Below are 16,166 nucleotides of genomic sequence, written 5' to 3'. Positions count from 1 at the left end.
ATCTAATTCATCGAGCTGCACCATTCTCTTTTCAGTTGTCACTTAATTTCCATCACCTTGAAATGGATACAGTTTCAACATGTCTTCATGATTGATTTCCTGCAAAGAATGTTGAACCACATGATTACTAACATCAATAAAATGAAAAGTATCATCTTGCTCACTAGAAACTCTCACAACATAATTTGACTGAAGAGTAACCTCTTCATCACTTACCCTCAGCACAAGTTCACCATTACCCATATTCAATAATGGTTCTAGCAGTGGCTAAAAAAGGTTGACGTAAGATCCTGGGTACCTTTATATCTTTATCCATTTCCAATATAATGAAATCAACAGGGAATATGAATTTATCTACTTTAACAAGTACATCTTCAATAATACCCCTAGTATACTTAATTGATATGTCAACTAATTAAATAGTCATCCTAGTAGGTTTGGTTCCCTGAGACCAAGTTGTTTGAGCATTTTATAACGCATTAGCTTTATACTAGCACCCAAATAAGCCAAATCATTTTCAACATTTAAGCTACCAATAAAATAAAGGATAGGAAAACTTTTTGGATCTTTAAGCTTGGTGGGTAGTTTGATCTGGAGAATGGTCGAACAATCCTCATTTAGCTCCATAGTGGACAGGTCATCTAACTTCCTTTTATTTTTTAAAGGTCATTTAAAAAATTTATTTATTTGGGCATCTGCGAAAGGGTTTCAATAAAAGGTAAGTTAATATGTAATTTTTTTAAAAGTTCAAGAAATTTACCATATTGTTCATTCATGCAGTCTTTCTTCAATTTTGTCAGATATGAAATTGGTGTTTTGTATTCTCTAACCATCGACTTATGCTCTTTCTTGTATTCCCCAACCCCATCATTTTTCTCAATAGCTTCTAGAATGAACTTCTTTTTAGGCTCAGCTAACACCTTTCCACTTCATAAAGTGATTGCATGGACTTGCTCATTTAGGTTGGTTTTAGCGTTACAAGGTAAACTACCTTGTTGTCTTTTCGAAACCAACTTAGCAAGCTGACTATCTGATTCTTGAGAACCTAAATAGATGGTTGCTAATTCCTTAAAGTCGTTTTCATGTTTTGAAATCTAGTTTCTGACACTAAAATAAATTTACTCAACATCTCTTTCAGAATCAGTGTCTTTTCTTGCTGATAAGGTTACTGAAAACCTAGACGGGGTTGTGACCTTTGATTTTATTAACCACCTTAAGAGAAATTTGGGTGATTCCTCCATCCTAGATTATAATTGTTGCTGTAGGGGTTATTCTGAGGTCTAGAATTATTACCCATAAATTTGACTTGCTCATGTGCCATGTTAGACTTGAAGGGTGAATATTTTGGATTAATCATCTCCGCTCCAGTCGCATCACATTGCATTACCAGATTCACCTATTTACTACAACACAAATCATTCTTTTTACTCATCGCTTCCACTTGACTCGACAACATAGCAACTGCATCTATATTAAAAACATTGACTGCTTTAGATTTTGTTCTCATAACTTTCCACTAATAGTTATTCAGTGTCATATCCTCAATAAATTCTTGGGCTGCCTCAATTTCTTGTTATTCAGTGTTCCACTAATCGTTGTAAAAGGTTTAAACTTGTAATCACAAATCTAATCCATGATGAGGACACCTTCTCAGAAGATCTTTAAATCTCTCTTATGTAGCTTATAGTGTGAGCAAATGAAGAGATGTCATTCCTCAACCTAGCTTTTTGGCTGGTGAAAAATACTTCAACAAAATATTTTCAGTCATTTGAGCCCAAGTGGTGATGGAACCCCGTGGAAGTGAATTCAACCACTATTTTGCCTTGTTCCTCAAAGGGAATGGAAACAACCATAAGCATGTGGAATCATTAGTAACGCCATTGATTTGAAATATGTCACAAATCTCTAGAAAGTTAGCTAAATGAGCATTCAGATCCTCATCTTGCAACCCTATCAAATTGAACATATTATTGCACCATCTGAATTGTGTTTGACATAATCTCAAAATTGTTTACAGCAATAGTCGGTCTGACACTACTCGATTCAGCCCCGATTAGAGTGGGCTTAGCATAGCCATACATAGTCCGATGAGCAGGTGGTGCAGGAAGTTGCTAATTAACAAGATTATTATCCATTTCAGCAGTAATATCATTTTGTTTTGATCGTCTATTAAAATTTGTTGACCTTGCCTTGCTTCTCTAATTTCTCTCTGATTTTTGTGAGAAGTTTTTTATCTCATTATCAAAAACTAATGGTTCCAATAAGTTGCCTCTAGTCATAAACCAAAAGAACATGTAAGGATCAAACAAAAGAAAAATTAGAATATAACAATTAATTTAAAAACAAAAATAATAAATAAAATAAAAATGGTTAAATTAATAAAATAAAGTTTTCCTAATATTCTAATCCCCGTCAACGGCGCAAAAAACTTGATGCATCGCGAAAACAACTAAAAATTTCACTAAGACAATTGCACCTATCAATTAATAGTATAGTTACGGTGAGCAAAGATATCATTCCCACGAAGACTAAAAGTATTAGTAATTATCGTCTTTCTTTTATTTAACTGAATAATTCAAGTGTTAGATTAAAACTAAATTTAACTAAATTAATTAACTAACGAACACGACGAAGAGTAAATTAGAAAAATAATCGATTAACAACTAAGAAGCAAAACAATACCTAAGAAAGAATTCGCCTAGATTTCATCTGTCACTATCAATCTAAATTAGGCAATTTCTTTACTTAGTAACTTGATCCGTGGAAATCTCTAAATTATACAAATATCTCTTTCGAGCATAAGAGCATCTGACTCTAGGTTGATTAATTAAAATTTCTTTCTATTTAAAACCCCTATTATCGCATTAACTCTGGTTATGGATTCCCTTTATTAGATTTGATTATAATCCGATAGATTTATAGCATCCTATTTCTAGGATTGCATGCAACTCCACTCAATTAAACAAGATCTACTCTTAAACAAGGTCTATTCAACCACCAATTTAAACACATCAAACATGGATCAATAGTCTAGAAACATTAAACCATGAATTAAGCACACATAATTGAGAACAAGAAACTAAGTATTTATTGCGTCACATAAAAATCAAATGACAGAATCCATCACATGGTTTATCTCCCTAGGTGTTTAGAAAATTAGTTTATGCTTGAAAACAAAAACATCCCAAAGACAATATAACTGAAAGAAACAAAGAAAGTCATGATAACTTTTTAAGAAATCAATGGTGAATCTTCAATCTTGACATAAATCTGTTTGAAAGTCAACTTTAATGGTGTTTTTCAAGTAGTTTTCTTGATTATTCTTTAACAGCTCCCTCTTATCTTCTTATTTTTGTCATATATATGTTTTAGAATGCCTGAAAAACCTAAAAATTATGATTTTTTGCACTTTGGTGCACAATTTTGTGTGGTCTGGTTGTGTTGAATGGTTCAACCTATGTGGGTCACATGGTCGTGTGGTTTGATCATGTGGAATGGTTCAGCCTGTGTAGCTTCTGTAGCTTGCTCTGACGTTCTGGTTTTCACTCATTTTTTGCTCTTTTTTCCTCCCAAATTCTTTATTAAGCATTAAAACATGAATTTAAAGAATTAGGAGCATAACATTCATAATTAACATCAAATAATCACCCAAAAATGCATTAAGAATGAGGTTAAAACATCTTACTTTTAGCATTTATCAAGAGGAGGTGCCAATACAGAAGGAATAGAAAGTGCACACTTCCTCAGACCCCAAGACTATTCCCTTTAAAATTAGGAAGAGGATGATTGATGAGCTTACCTCCTCCGTTGAAGCAAATGACAAACTTATTGCCTAACTTTGAGCAAAGGAAAAGGGCATTCAAAAGATAAGGGACAAACAAAAAGCCTTCTACAATGATATGCTTACCTTTCCTGATAAAGAATAGCTTGACAATATTTTTATAAAAAGAGGCCAGATGATGGTTGATAGGGAGAGAGGATTGTTGCTGGAAATGCTACTGCTTTGTTATTATTATTTTTATCTCTTTGAACGTTTTTTGCGGATGATTGTAATTTGATATTTAGTGAACTGGATGTTATTAGATAGGTTCTTATTTTACTTGGTTGCATATTCTTCTTGTCTGTAAACTTATTTAATTATAATTATGGTTTTTTTTATTAATGCAAAATTCAAAACTAGCATTGATGGTTGAATTGTTGTGTTAAGGGGGAGCTTTTGTTAATTGATGTTTTTCTTCGTATATTAAAATTGTTATATTTAAAAAATTACCTAAAGGGGAAATTGTTGACAAATTTGAAGTTGTTGCAATGTTACAAGGGAAGTGCCCACTTCCTTCGCTAGTGTGACAAAACAACTTGCCATATTTATAATATTAACAATTTACTAAATCAAATCTTTGGGCTATGCTGATATTGTGGAATGATTCAATCTCATCAATGAAGACCAATTTAGTTGGAGAAAAACATCTTGAGAATCAGATTGGATTAAATCCAATCGAATATATCAAATCCCTTGGATCATTGAAGTTGGGTTGGATCGAAACTTGAAGACTTGTCTGCCAACAGTCATTTTTACTTTGGTCATTTAAATTTTTTTGTATTTAGCTAGTGTTTTAGAAGGGGTTGTCATTTGATCTTCAGTATGTTAGCAACTCTCAAAAATCTTATATAATCGAGAGACTTGTGTAGGTTGTGGTACTGGTTTTGGAGAGTAGTTATTTGTTCAGTGTGGAATGTTATTTGTGAGAGTGCAATTGAATTGTAAAACATATTTGTGATTAGTTTTACAAGCTAAGTTCTCAAAGGGACAATTTAGTGGTGACAAATCTAGTCTTTAAAGCACAAACGTGAGGGTCACTAGAGTGTGCTAGAACTAGGTTTAGTGGTTGTATTTGTTTCAAAGATAAGAGATTCATCTCACTGAGCTAGGCTTCGTAGACTTAGGAATACCGAACTGCATAAACAACTTTGTTATCCCCTATTTTCATTGTGGTTGTCACAATTATTAAGTGCCCACTTTCGTTGTCACTTTTGCTCTAATTATGTTTCTTGTAGTTTAGTAACTGACTTATGTCAATAAATGTCATCTAATAGAGTTAATAGTTTTAAAGTTTTTGTGGTTTGTCAAATGAAATATTTTGCTTCAAGTTGAACTGCAAAGGGAAAAAATAATTTTTATGTTGTTTTTCAAATAATAAATGTTACCTCTATTAAAATTTAATCCTATTTAATTCTATTTACAAATACAAATACTTCCACCACTTAAGTGGTGTATTTGAGGTTTTTACTAATTAATTTTTTTGTGTTATATCTTCTTCCTCTTTTTAACAAAAAAATAAATTCATAATTTTTTGAAAGTTGAAAATGCTTGTCATCTATTGCTTGAGCTTGCCGCTTCCCTTCTTCTAGAAAACTTCTTAAACAAGCTACTGTTTGCCTTCTTCTTACTAGTCGTGCAACGCTCGCCCTATTTAGTGACTGTGTGGCTTTTGTTTCTTTTCTTCTTTTCCCTCTTGTCTCTTTTCAACGTTTCTCTTTCTCCCCTTTGATTTAGATGGTTTTTGGCTTGTGCATGGAAGGTATGTTACACGTCCTCAGTCTTTTCCTAGTAACTAGGCTTCTAGCGTAGCCTTTTGATATCCTTTTGTCGAATTTTTTCTATAGCCTTTCTCCTCGAGAGTTGTTGGTTCTTGTTTTCCCTTAAGGATGGAGGGTTAGGGGTTTATTTTGTCTTTGCATTCTTTTGGATGGCTTGTGTTTTTTGGTGGCCTTTTTTGGCTTTGTTGTAAATCTTGACTTCAATCTCTCCATGAGAGGTATGATGAATGTACAGATTAAAGGGAACCTGGTTCTCACCGATGGCCGGTTCTTTTCTAATTGAGCATTGATCCATCTTGTGGCATTATGCTTAGGAATAGCAATGAATCAAATATTTACATTTTCTTAATCATCCAAATCCAAATCCACAAATTTGTCTAAAAACTTAAATCTATTTACTATACGCAAATTACTTGAGTATTATTATTCAAATCTAAACTCAAATTAAATATTATGATTCGTCAAATATCCAAATCAAATAAAAAAATCAAAATTTTCAATCAATATTCAAATTCCAAATTCAATAAATTCTAAATTTGCATCCACTAATTTTTCTTAAATATATATAATCAAAATTATAAATTTAAAATCTGAATTTGAATCTGCATTCATTATCCAAATAAGCAATATAGATAATGATAATAGAGATTTAAGATGTTCGAATTCACAATAAAGAATAATTTTAAAATCTAAATGTTATATGAATCTACATTATCATAATTCAAAAAAGTGAATCAAATATCTGCTACTATTCGAATCCTCAATCTAACTTGTGATGCGTAGTCATGCTGGAAGATGTATTGTTAACAATTTTTCTCGGGCTTGGAACTTTGGCAGGATCATTTTTATAATGCCGCCCATGTTATTTGTTTCTATCTCTGGGCTATGTTTCGACTCTTTCTCATTTTCTTAGTTGATTTGGACTTTAGTATCTATGGCAACCTTTATGAATGCAAAAAAAAAAAAAAAAAAGGAAAGCTGGTTGTGGACTTAATAGTCCAAGTGCATGGGATCCCCAGTCACATCCATAATAAAGAACTAACAACAAAAGAGGGCAAAAATGCAATTAATTGTACGAATCTTATGGGCTGTTTTGTGGATGCCAATAACCATTATGTTGCTGTTTCTGGTAAAAACCTTGACATGAGTGTCATTTATTACACAGTTTGAACAAACAAATATATTAATTTTAGTTTTACAAGTTATTCAATCATTATCGAAGATTTCCAGTTCATACTAATGACGCAAATATCCTTAACAGCAAATTAGAAAGCAATAAATCATTCCTACCCAAAATCAATTAAAAATAAATTACATTCAGTAAATTAAAGAAAATAATAATAAACTACATCATTATTCATTAAATTATGAGTAAATTTTTATTTTAATCATTTAATTGTTCAATAACTTAAATAAAAACTCCGAATAGTTTAGTAACTTAAATAAAACTTTCAAATAGTTTAATGACAAAATTATAACTTCTTTTAATTAAGTGACCGAAACAAAAACTTACCCATAATTTATTGACTAATGGTGTAGTTTTTCAATTATAAAATCAACCATGCTTAAGTTTTTTAATCATCCAATTTTAAATTCTTTGTGGGTGTTGTCAATTTAAAAATTGGTAAAATAACAAATTTAGCCCTCAACTTTTACATATCATATCAATTTAGTCATCATTTAAAAAATTAATCTTCAATATTTACATATTGTCTCAATTTAGTCATAATTCTAAAAATTAAAAATACACAAATATAATTTTTTAAATCTAATAAATTTAAAATTATATAAAATAAATTTCTTACATTTTATTTTATATAAAATAATAATTTAATTTAATATAAATATATATACCAAATAAAAATTACTCAAACTTTTAAACTAAATCATCAAAAGGTACTTTTAAAATTTCCTTCTAGAAAAATATTGTTGCAAAAATAGATTAAAAAATGTGTTTGCACAACATGATTTTAAAATTGTTCTTTAAACCTAACCTTTGTGTTATTCGCTTAGCGGGAGGCTTTCAACCAACATGTTATTCTCTTGCATTCTTAAACCTTTGATTTTATTAGAGAGTGGTTTTAAATTTCGAACCCATAACAGTGGAAACTTTAACCTATTGGTGGAAAAAGTTAATTCTCTCTCTATAGAAAATGAAACCTAAGTCAAATCTCAAGTTCTCACAATAAAATATTATTTATTTGAAAAAATAAATCTCACTATATTTCGAAAAAATAACTATACTCAATGATGTTCTTCATTTGAGTTAGCCCATACTCCTTATATAGAAAGAAAAATCACAAGAGTTCTACTCGAATAAGAAGAGACAAAATAATAAATATTTTAATAGAAAACATTGACTTCCATAGGATAGTACATGGTGGATGTAGCACACTGTGTTTCCAGACTGAATGTGCCACCCACCACTACTAAGTTAAGCATATTGGGCCTTTTCATGTATTTAGTACAATTATACGTGTTACCTAGTATTTAACCAACTCATATAATTTATCAAACCAAATAACTAGTTTTTTTCCTAAATATTATTTATTTAATTAATAAAAAAATTAATTCTTCCAATTAAATTATTTTCTCAATTCAATTCTAATTTCATTAAATTCGACAACTTATCGTACTAGAATCTATGAGTAAATTCATTTAATTATCTTGTTCCATAAAACTGTGATGTATTACTTAATTTAGTTTTCTCTTTGAACTCAATTATTTAATTACAATCAATTAAATAATAGTTTAAAGAAATTAAATTAATTTCAAATCATCTCTTACTCCTTGAGAAAATGCATTTACTACGGATAGTAGTGCATGCAATCTATTTCACTTTCTATCGTTTATATTGATTCAATGTATCGGTTCTAATATCAATCCATAAAGGGTTATATTGAGCTAGTAGAAGAATCGATTCGACATATATCATTAGGGCTTAAATAATTTGTAATTAAGTTACAACTCTTTGTCTATTAATTACAACATTATTTAATAATGGAGTCAATCCTCTAAAACTATCATGACTGAACTCTCCCTTATTATATATCATTAGGAAAGCAACTTATAGTATTTGTTTGTCCAGTAGCCTTGTCAATAGTGTACTACCTCATAAGTCAACATTTATAACATTAAAAATTATATTTAAGCAGTCAAGTTAACAAGTTAGGACCCATATCTTATTTTTCGCACTATTGCAGCACATTGGCGAAACGTTTGGTTTCTCCTTAAGACCTTAAATCAGGTCTAAATTAAAAATTAATATTTTATCAAATTAGTATACCACTTAAAAAGCCCTAAAATACCATCTTGTGGGTTCAATCCAAACAACATAACCATAACGATTTTTCATATCTAAATTAGTTAGGTTTCTTACACTGGTTTGATGCAAAACGCAGGCTCGAATGTCTAATAGCTTCACTGTTGATTCGGTGTGTTTTAGTAGGCAACTAACACTATTAAATACTAAAAAAATAGTAGCTATACAATCATCAAATTTTTTAATCCAATCAATTATAAATCTCCCCAAAAATTAAGTCGAAACTACACACTAGCCCACAATCAACTACACTTACACTTCCCGAATTGTCAGATCTGGGTTGTCGAATGATCAAGATCTAATTTTCCTAAATCACACATGATTAAAGGGTGACTAGGATGTTTTTTGAGATCAAGATATTGCTGGAAGTAGGTGGGAAAAATTAAAAAACACAATAGTCCCCTTTCATGCCTCTAGGTGTGGCGCACCACCACCAACTTTGGCAAATTGGGGCTGATTTAAAAAGCCAATTGAAATCACTTTTGAAGGCTGGAAAAATGCCCATAAAATCATTAAAAATCACCCTAATTCCAGATATAGAAATTTGGGTATTCTTTTGAAAGTTTCATTAAGAAAAGTGAAGAAAGTAGATAACTACACTAGTTAGAAGGAAGAGGCAGTAATAGAGCTTCTTGGGCAGTAGTGGAGATCGTTCTTGGAGGTTAAAGATTTTAGGTTTAATATGGAAAAAATAAAAAAAAATGACAGTAAGATGGAGAGGAGAATGATGCAAGAAACCGTTGTAAAAGAAATAAAAAAGAGATGGTATTTCTTGGTGGTTTGGGTGGTAGCAGTAAGGGAAAAAAGAAAAATTGAAGAGAACAAATAACAGGAAGAAAGAGGGGTGGCTAGGGTGGAGAACTTAATTAAAGGATGATGAAATTAATTAAAATTGGTATTATTACCTAGGTTTTACTAGGTATGGACGACACACATAAAGGAAAATTTGAGATTTTTGCAAAATTAAATTATTTTGCAAGGGAAGGGAATCAAACTTTGGATCTTAATCTAATTTCCATGCTTTATAATTTTTCTTTTAACCACTAGTTTATTTTCTCATGCTTGATATAATTTTGCATTCCTATCAAGCTAAAATTTGGGATGTTACAACTCTACCCTCTTAAAGAAATTTCGACCTCGAAATTTACCTGATTCAAAAAGGTGAGGATACGAAAGCCGAATCGATTCCTCTGGCTCCCAAGTAGTCTACTGAAAACATGAAAATATATAGACTTTTTCATGCCCTTTTTAACTTAAATTCATGCAGTTTTGTAGTAATTCTTGTGGAAAATATAATATAATTATAAAATAATTAAATTTTACTCAAATTATTAACATATTGAATTTTAATTAATTTTATAATAAATTTTTATTTATTTTCGACAGATTTGCACAAATGGTGAAAATTGGCTTGGCAGACACTGTTAGAAGCTCAAAACCATGAAACGCTTTTTGAAGTATCAAGGCGAATTAATTTTTTAGCATAAGACGGTCCAAATTATGAATATTAATATATAATATAATTTAATTTAATTTTTATCCAATTTATATTGGGTTAAATAATTATTATTCATTATATTATAGAAAGGAGGCCCAGTTGTGCTAAAATGAAAGACTGATCCAATCGAGCAATCGGGCTACCTAAACCCTTCCAAAATGCTTACCCAATTAGCTGAAATTAGCTGATTTATTGACTTGCAAATCAGCCCTTGAAGTCTCCTTGAAATCTCATTCAAACCCCTCCACTTATTATGCTTTTGTAGATTTGCCCCTAGCTAAATATAGCAACTTGAAATCTTTAACTTGTGCATGAGTGGTGGCCGGCCATGGGGTGAGTTAATGATTGCTAATTATTTTCTATTTTTAGCAGCCACTCCCACCTATAAATACCCCCTTCACCTATTCATTCAACACATCCTTGATTCCACACATCTCTCTTTCTTTCACTCACTTTCTCTTTTCCAAAACCTCTCTTTGTTTCCCATTTTTCCCTTTTATTTCCTTTGTCGATTTCCCTCTTGGAAAAAGCCCTTCTGTAACACCCCTAACCCATATCCATTGCCGAAATAGGGTTACAGAGCATTACTAGAGTTTACAAATGTGTTACACTTAATTCATGTCATTTACACTTAAATGGACCCTCGAGGCCTAATTTATGCATTTGAAACAAGTTGGGACAAGATCGGGAACTCAGAGAATTTTTTGTGAAATTTCAAAATTTTCTTAGGTGCAGGGGACACATGCCTGTGTGGCTATGCTGTGTGGGCATTCGATGTGAGGCACACGGCCGTGTCCCAGCCTGTGTCCATACCCGTGTAACTCTCTGACTTGGGTTACACAGCTAGCCACACACCCGTATGCTAGGTCGTGTGGACAATTTAATTTTCAAAAATTAGGTAAAGGGGACACACGTCTAAACCACATGCCCATGCGCATGGCCGTGTGTCACACACAACTGAGACACACGCCCGTGTCTCTGCCTGTGTGGAGAAAAATAAGCCATTCTCAAGCCATTTTCAGGCCACTTTTCTCACCCAATTTGACTTTCACCTACAACAACACTTAAACATGTTCACCAACCAATTTAAACCATTCAAACCAAGCCAAATTCATGTATTAAGTATGACGTAATATCACCTATATGCATATTGGACTTAATATGCTAACTCAATATTACCATCAATATAACGATATGCTTTTCAACACTTAACCATTTCAAACACATACCAAGCATGATAAAGCTACACACAAGTATATATACTTTTGCTTCAAAATATAACTATTACAAGCCATTCCAAAGGCTAGTTCCAACCAAAATATTTTTCCATTATGCTTAACTTAGTTATACATGCCATTATACCAAAAGTTAGCTTTCTTTACATATCGAGAAGTCCGAGGGATAGTGTGATATGTCTCTGACCAAGTTCCAACCTTCACGAGCTTCCGAGTACTATAAAACAGAGGAAAGAAAACAGAGTAAACATACTATGCTTAGTAAGTTCGTATAGCGAAAAATCAACTTACCAATCATTTATATTTAAGACAAGCATACAAAATTCATCCAAAGAAATTTGACAATTTGGCTAAACACATATAACCTCAAGAAACTTGTTAGTCATGTACTACATGTAAACATCAAGAATTAAGGATGAGCTCATCATGTAATAACTTTCATATAAATATGCTTTTCATTTCATATTTCCATATAACATGTACATTTCCATGAGAAATCATCTTAAGCTCAGTTTAATCATGTCAGAATTTTTCTATGAATTTATTTGAATTATCGATGGATACACATGTAGTACACTCGAAGTGTACAAAACTGTAATCCGTCAACTCATATACAGGGGTACCCATTAGGGCACATAATTAGGAAGCACTCTCTCGAGCCATATAACAGGAAACTACTGTGAGCCATGTAACATGAAGCTTATCCGGGCTATAGCAAGAAACTCATAAGAGTATAAAACAGGAAGCTCATTGAGCTTAACAAGTAACTCAGAGTTATTATCAGGGAGCTCCGGATAGCCATATAATAGGAAGTTCAAGCGAGCCATATTAGGAAGCTCACAAAGAGCCTATATCGGGATGCTCATAAAGAGCTGCGGTATGTCCGCATTATATGCAGGATCCATACCGATCATATAACAGGACGCTCACAAAGAGTTGCAGTATACCAGCAACACATGCAAGATCAATACTGATCGGGATGCTCGCAAGAACCATGTAACAGGAAGCTCCAGAGGTCATATAACAGGATGCTCGTAAGAGCTATGGTGTGTTTGCAACATATGCTGGACCAAAACCAATACGAGAAACTTATATCCATCAATTTTCATTTGTTCAAACGGGACTTAAAATTTATCGGGCATTTTCGAATATTTAATCACTTTCACATACATGGCAATTATACTATTCACACATATAACACTTAATTTAAACATATAAATGTACACAACTTAGTTACACGAACTTACCTCGATAGTTGTTCGTGTTTGTAGGCTACTAATCTGATACTTTTTATTTTCCTCGATCCAATTTCGAACTAGGTCTATCCGGATCTATACGAGTGAATTTAACTCAATTTAATACAATTCACATCCAATTCCATCCAATTCACATCCTAGGAAAAATTACCATTTTGCCCCTATACTTTTGATTATTCCAATTTCGTTCCTAGGCTCGAAAAATGAAATTCATGCAATTTAATCCTTATTCCAAGCCTAGCTGAATTTTTCATATAATAATAACAGTCCATGTATTTTACAAAAGTAAAAAAAATTCCATAAATTTTACATCTTTTCAATTTAGTCCCTAAATCACAATTTATTGAAAATTTCCTTTACAAAAGTTTCTTACCTATCAATAACCTTTCATTTTCTACCATAAATGTCAAAATTTCAACATAGTAATCCATGGAAGAATTTTAATACTTTGATAACTTTGCAAATTGATCCCCAAAATAAATAGATTAGGTTATTACGATATCAGTAATATAAAATTTACTAAAAACGGGACAATAATGCTTGCCCAATTAAGCTTGCTTGATGTCTTTTCTCTTAGCTAGGCTTTCCATAGAATAATTTTGGGGAAGAAGATGAAATAGATGATTTTTCTTATTTAATTAATTACCATCTTTTATTATTTTAATTAAATTTCCATGGATGAATCATCAGAAATATCTACTAACTTCTCTTAATGGTCTATTTGCCTTATAAGGACCTCAAATTTTGAATTCCATAGCTATTTGATCATTCTAGCTACTAGAATTCAACTTTTTCACTTTATGCAATTTGGTCCTTTCTATAATTAAACATGAAGTTAGTAAAATTTTCTTATCGAAATTTTCATACGTTATTTCTATCATAATATAGACCATGAAATAATATTAAAATAAATTTTCTTTCCAACTCGAATTTGTGGTCCCGAAACCACTATTCTGATTTCACTAAAAATGGGCTGTTACACCTTCAACCACCTTGGGTAGCAGCATTCAAGTGCTTGTAGAAGTCTTGGTTGAATTGAACGAGCGGAGAATGAGGAGTGGAGCAAGCTAGTCAGACTTCAGAGAAACACCAGATTTGATTTCTAGTTTCCTATCCTTTAATTTTTCCTATTGTTGTTATGAACATGTCTATGAATATTTGTTATGTTTTTATTCTAAATTTAACTAACATGGCTTAAATTTAATTCATGTTAGGTTGATTGCATTTCGTCTACTTAAGTTATTAAAATCATGTTTGTGTTGTTATAGGTCTTGGTAAATTGTTTGATTAAGTAAAAACATGATTATCTTATACTTCCATTGCAATTGTGAGGTAACTAATAAATTAATTATTAATCGTATTGAACTTGTAATAAATTGACACAATAATTAATCAATGCATGTTTAATCTTCTAAGGTAGCTGAGGTTAAGTTAGTGACGATATTAAGCGGTACATTAGCTTTGCATGACTTGCAAGATTATTGTGATTAAATTGTTTCAATGTAGGAATATATTGTTACTTCACTTAATATTTTACTTTCTTATTAAAATTGATTAATTGTTTGAATTGGCATAGTAATATGTTCAAGAGACTAGTTAATTTTGTAAGTCTATATGTGCTAGAGTTAACAGATTACCAAGTTGCCATGAGTTTATTCTTAACAACATGAACATTGTTTTAGTAATATTAAGTTAAGAAATGTAATTGATCTAACACAATATGTCATATTGATTAAACTTGTTTTTCAAAAATCGTGCACTGGAATTTTTACCTTTTTTATTTTCTTAGTTAATTTCCTTAGTTAAAGTCTAGTTTTATTACACCCTTTTTCAAAACAAACAATTTTCCTTCACCAAAGTGTTTTTAATTTCATTTCATAATTATTTTCTTACACAGCCCCTGTGGGAACGATAACTCAACATTTACTTGTCGCTTCATTACTTTTTGCGATTATGGACACTTGCAAATTTCCATCATTCCAAGTATTTGCCACCATTGCCGGGGACTACATAAAAAAGTCATTATTTGTGAATTGTTAATTTTGCATTTTGGTTTATGTTTCTGTTTAATTTTAACTTAACTAATTTTCTATGATTATTTCAGGTGTTTGTGAGGATTGATCGAATTATCAATTTACTCCCCGTAGATCTTAAAATTGAAAGAACTTTTTGACAAAGATGGAGACAAGCAGTTCAGACAAGGACCGAAGATATGAATTTCGAAAACCAGAATTAAGGAAATGGAGAAAACCCTGCTAAAAATCCTATCCTTACTGCTGATGATAGGGATAGATCTCTAAGATAGTTTGCCGTGCCTGTGTTTCATGATCTTAATCCAAGTATTAGGAGACCCAAAATTGAGGGACAACAATTCGAGCTAAAGTCAGTTATGTTCCAAATGCTTCAGACAATGGGTCAATTCAGTGGAATGCCTACCAAAGATCCTCACCTTCACTTAAGATTGTTTATGGAGGTGAGAGATTCTTTCACGTTAGCCAGAGTAGCTGAATATGCACTACGATTAAAGTTGTTACAATATTAACTGAGGGACAGAGCTCGAGCCTAGTTGAACTCACCAAAATTCATTACTACATGGCAAGAGAGAGCAGAAAGATTTCTTGTGAAGTACTTCTAACCTAGCAAGAATGCTAAGAAGAGGAATGAGATTACTACCTTCCAACAGTTGGATGATGAGTGCTTATATGAGGTGTGGGAGAGGTTTAAAAAACTATTACAAAGATGCCCTCATCACGAAATCCCTCATTGAATCTAATTAGAGATGTTCTATAACGGTCTGAATGCTCACAGGAGGATGGTAGTGGATGCTTCTGCTAATGGTGCTCTCCTTTCTAAGATTTATAATGAGACTTATGAAATCATTGAGAGGATTGCCAGCAACAACTATCAATGGCCAACCAATCGAGAAACGTCAGCAAGATGACTTGCTGGAGTACATGAAGTGGATGCTTTCACTTCACTTGCATCTTAGGTATCCTCAATATCATCAATGCTTAAAAACTATACTACTAATGGGTTCAATAATTTTACAGCTCAGCCATCGAATCAATTAAAAAATGTAGCCTGTGTTTATTATGGGGAAGGGCATTTGTTCGAAGAATGTCCATCAAACCCAGAATCCGGGTATTACATGGGTAACCAAAACCAAAATCGAGGAAGGCAAGGACTGCAATGAATTTTTTATAACCCATCTTGGTGAAATCACCCTAACATTTCTTGGAGTTAACCAAGGGGTTGGA

General features: G+C 32.0%; 1 non-coding gene across 1 annotated transcript; it reads right to left on the bottom strand.

The window, feature by feature from the left end:
- Positions 1 to 15,559: 15,559 nt before the first annotated feature.
- On the bottom strand, positions 15,560 to 15,666 carry LOC128040315 (small nucleolar RNA R71). The gene has a single exon (XR_008194971.1). It is a non-coding gene; the product is annotated as a small nucleolar RNA R71 (small nucleolar RNA).
- Positions 15,667 to 16,166: the final 500 nt, after the last annotated feature.

This window comes from Gossypium raimondii, chromosome 3 (genome assembly GCF_025698545.1).
Source record: "Gossypium raimondii isolate GPD5lz chromosome 3, ASM2569854v1, whole genome shotgun sequence".
In the NCBI taxonomy this organism is placed as follows: Eukaryota; Viridiplantae; Streptophyta; class Magnoliopsida; order Malvales; family Malvaceae; genus Gossypium; species Gossypium raimondii.
This window is presented reverse-complemented; position numbering and strand designations above follow the sequence as displayed.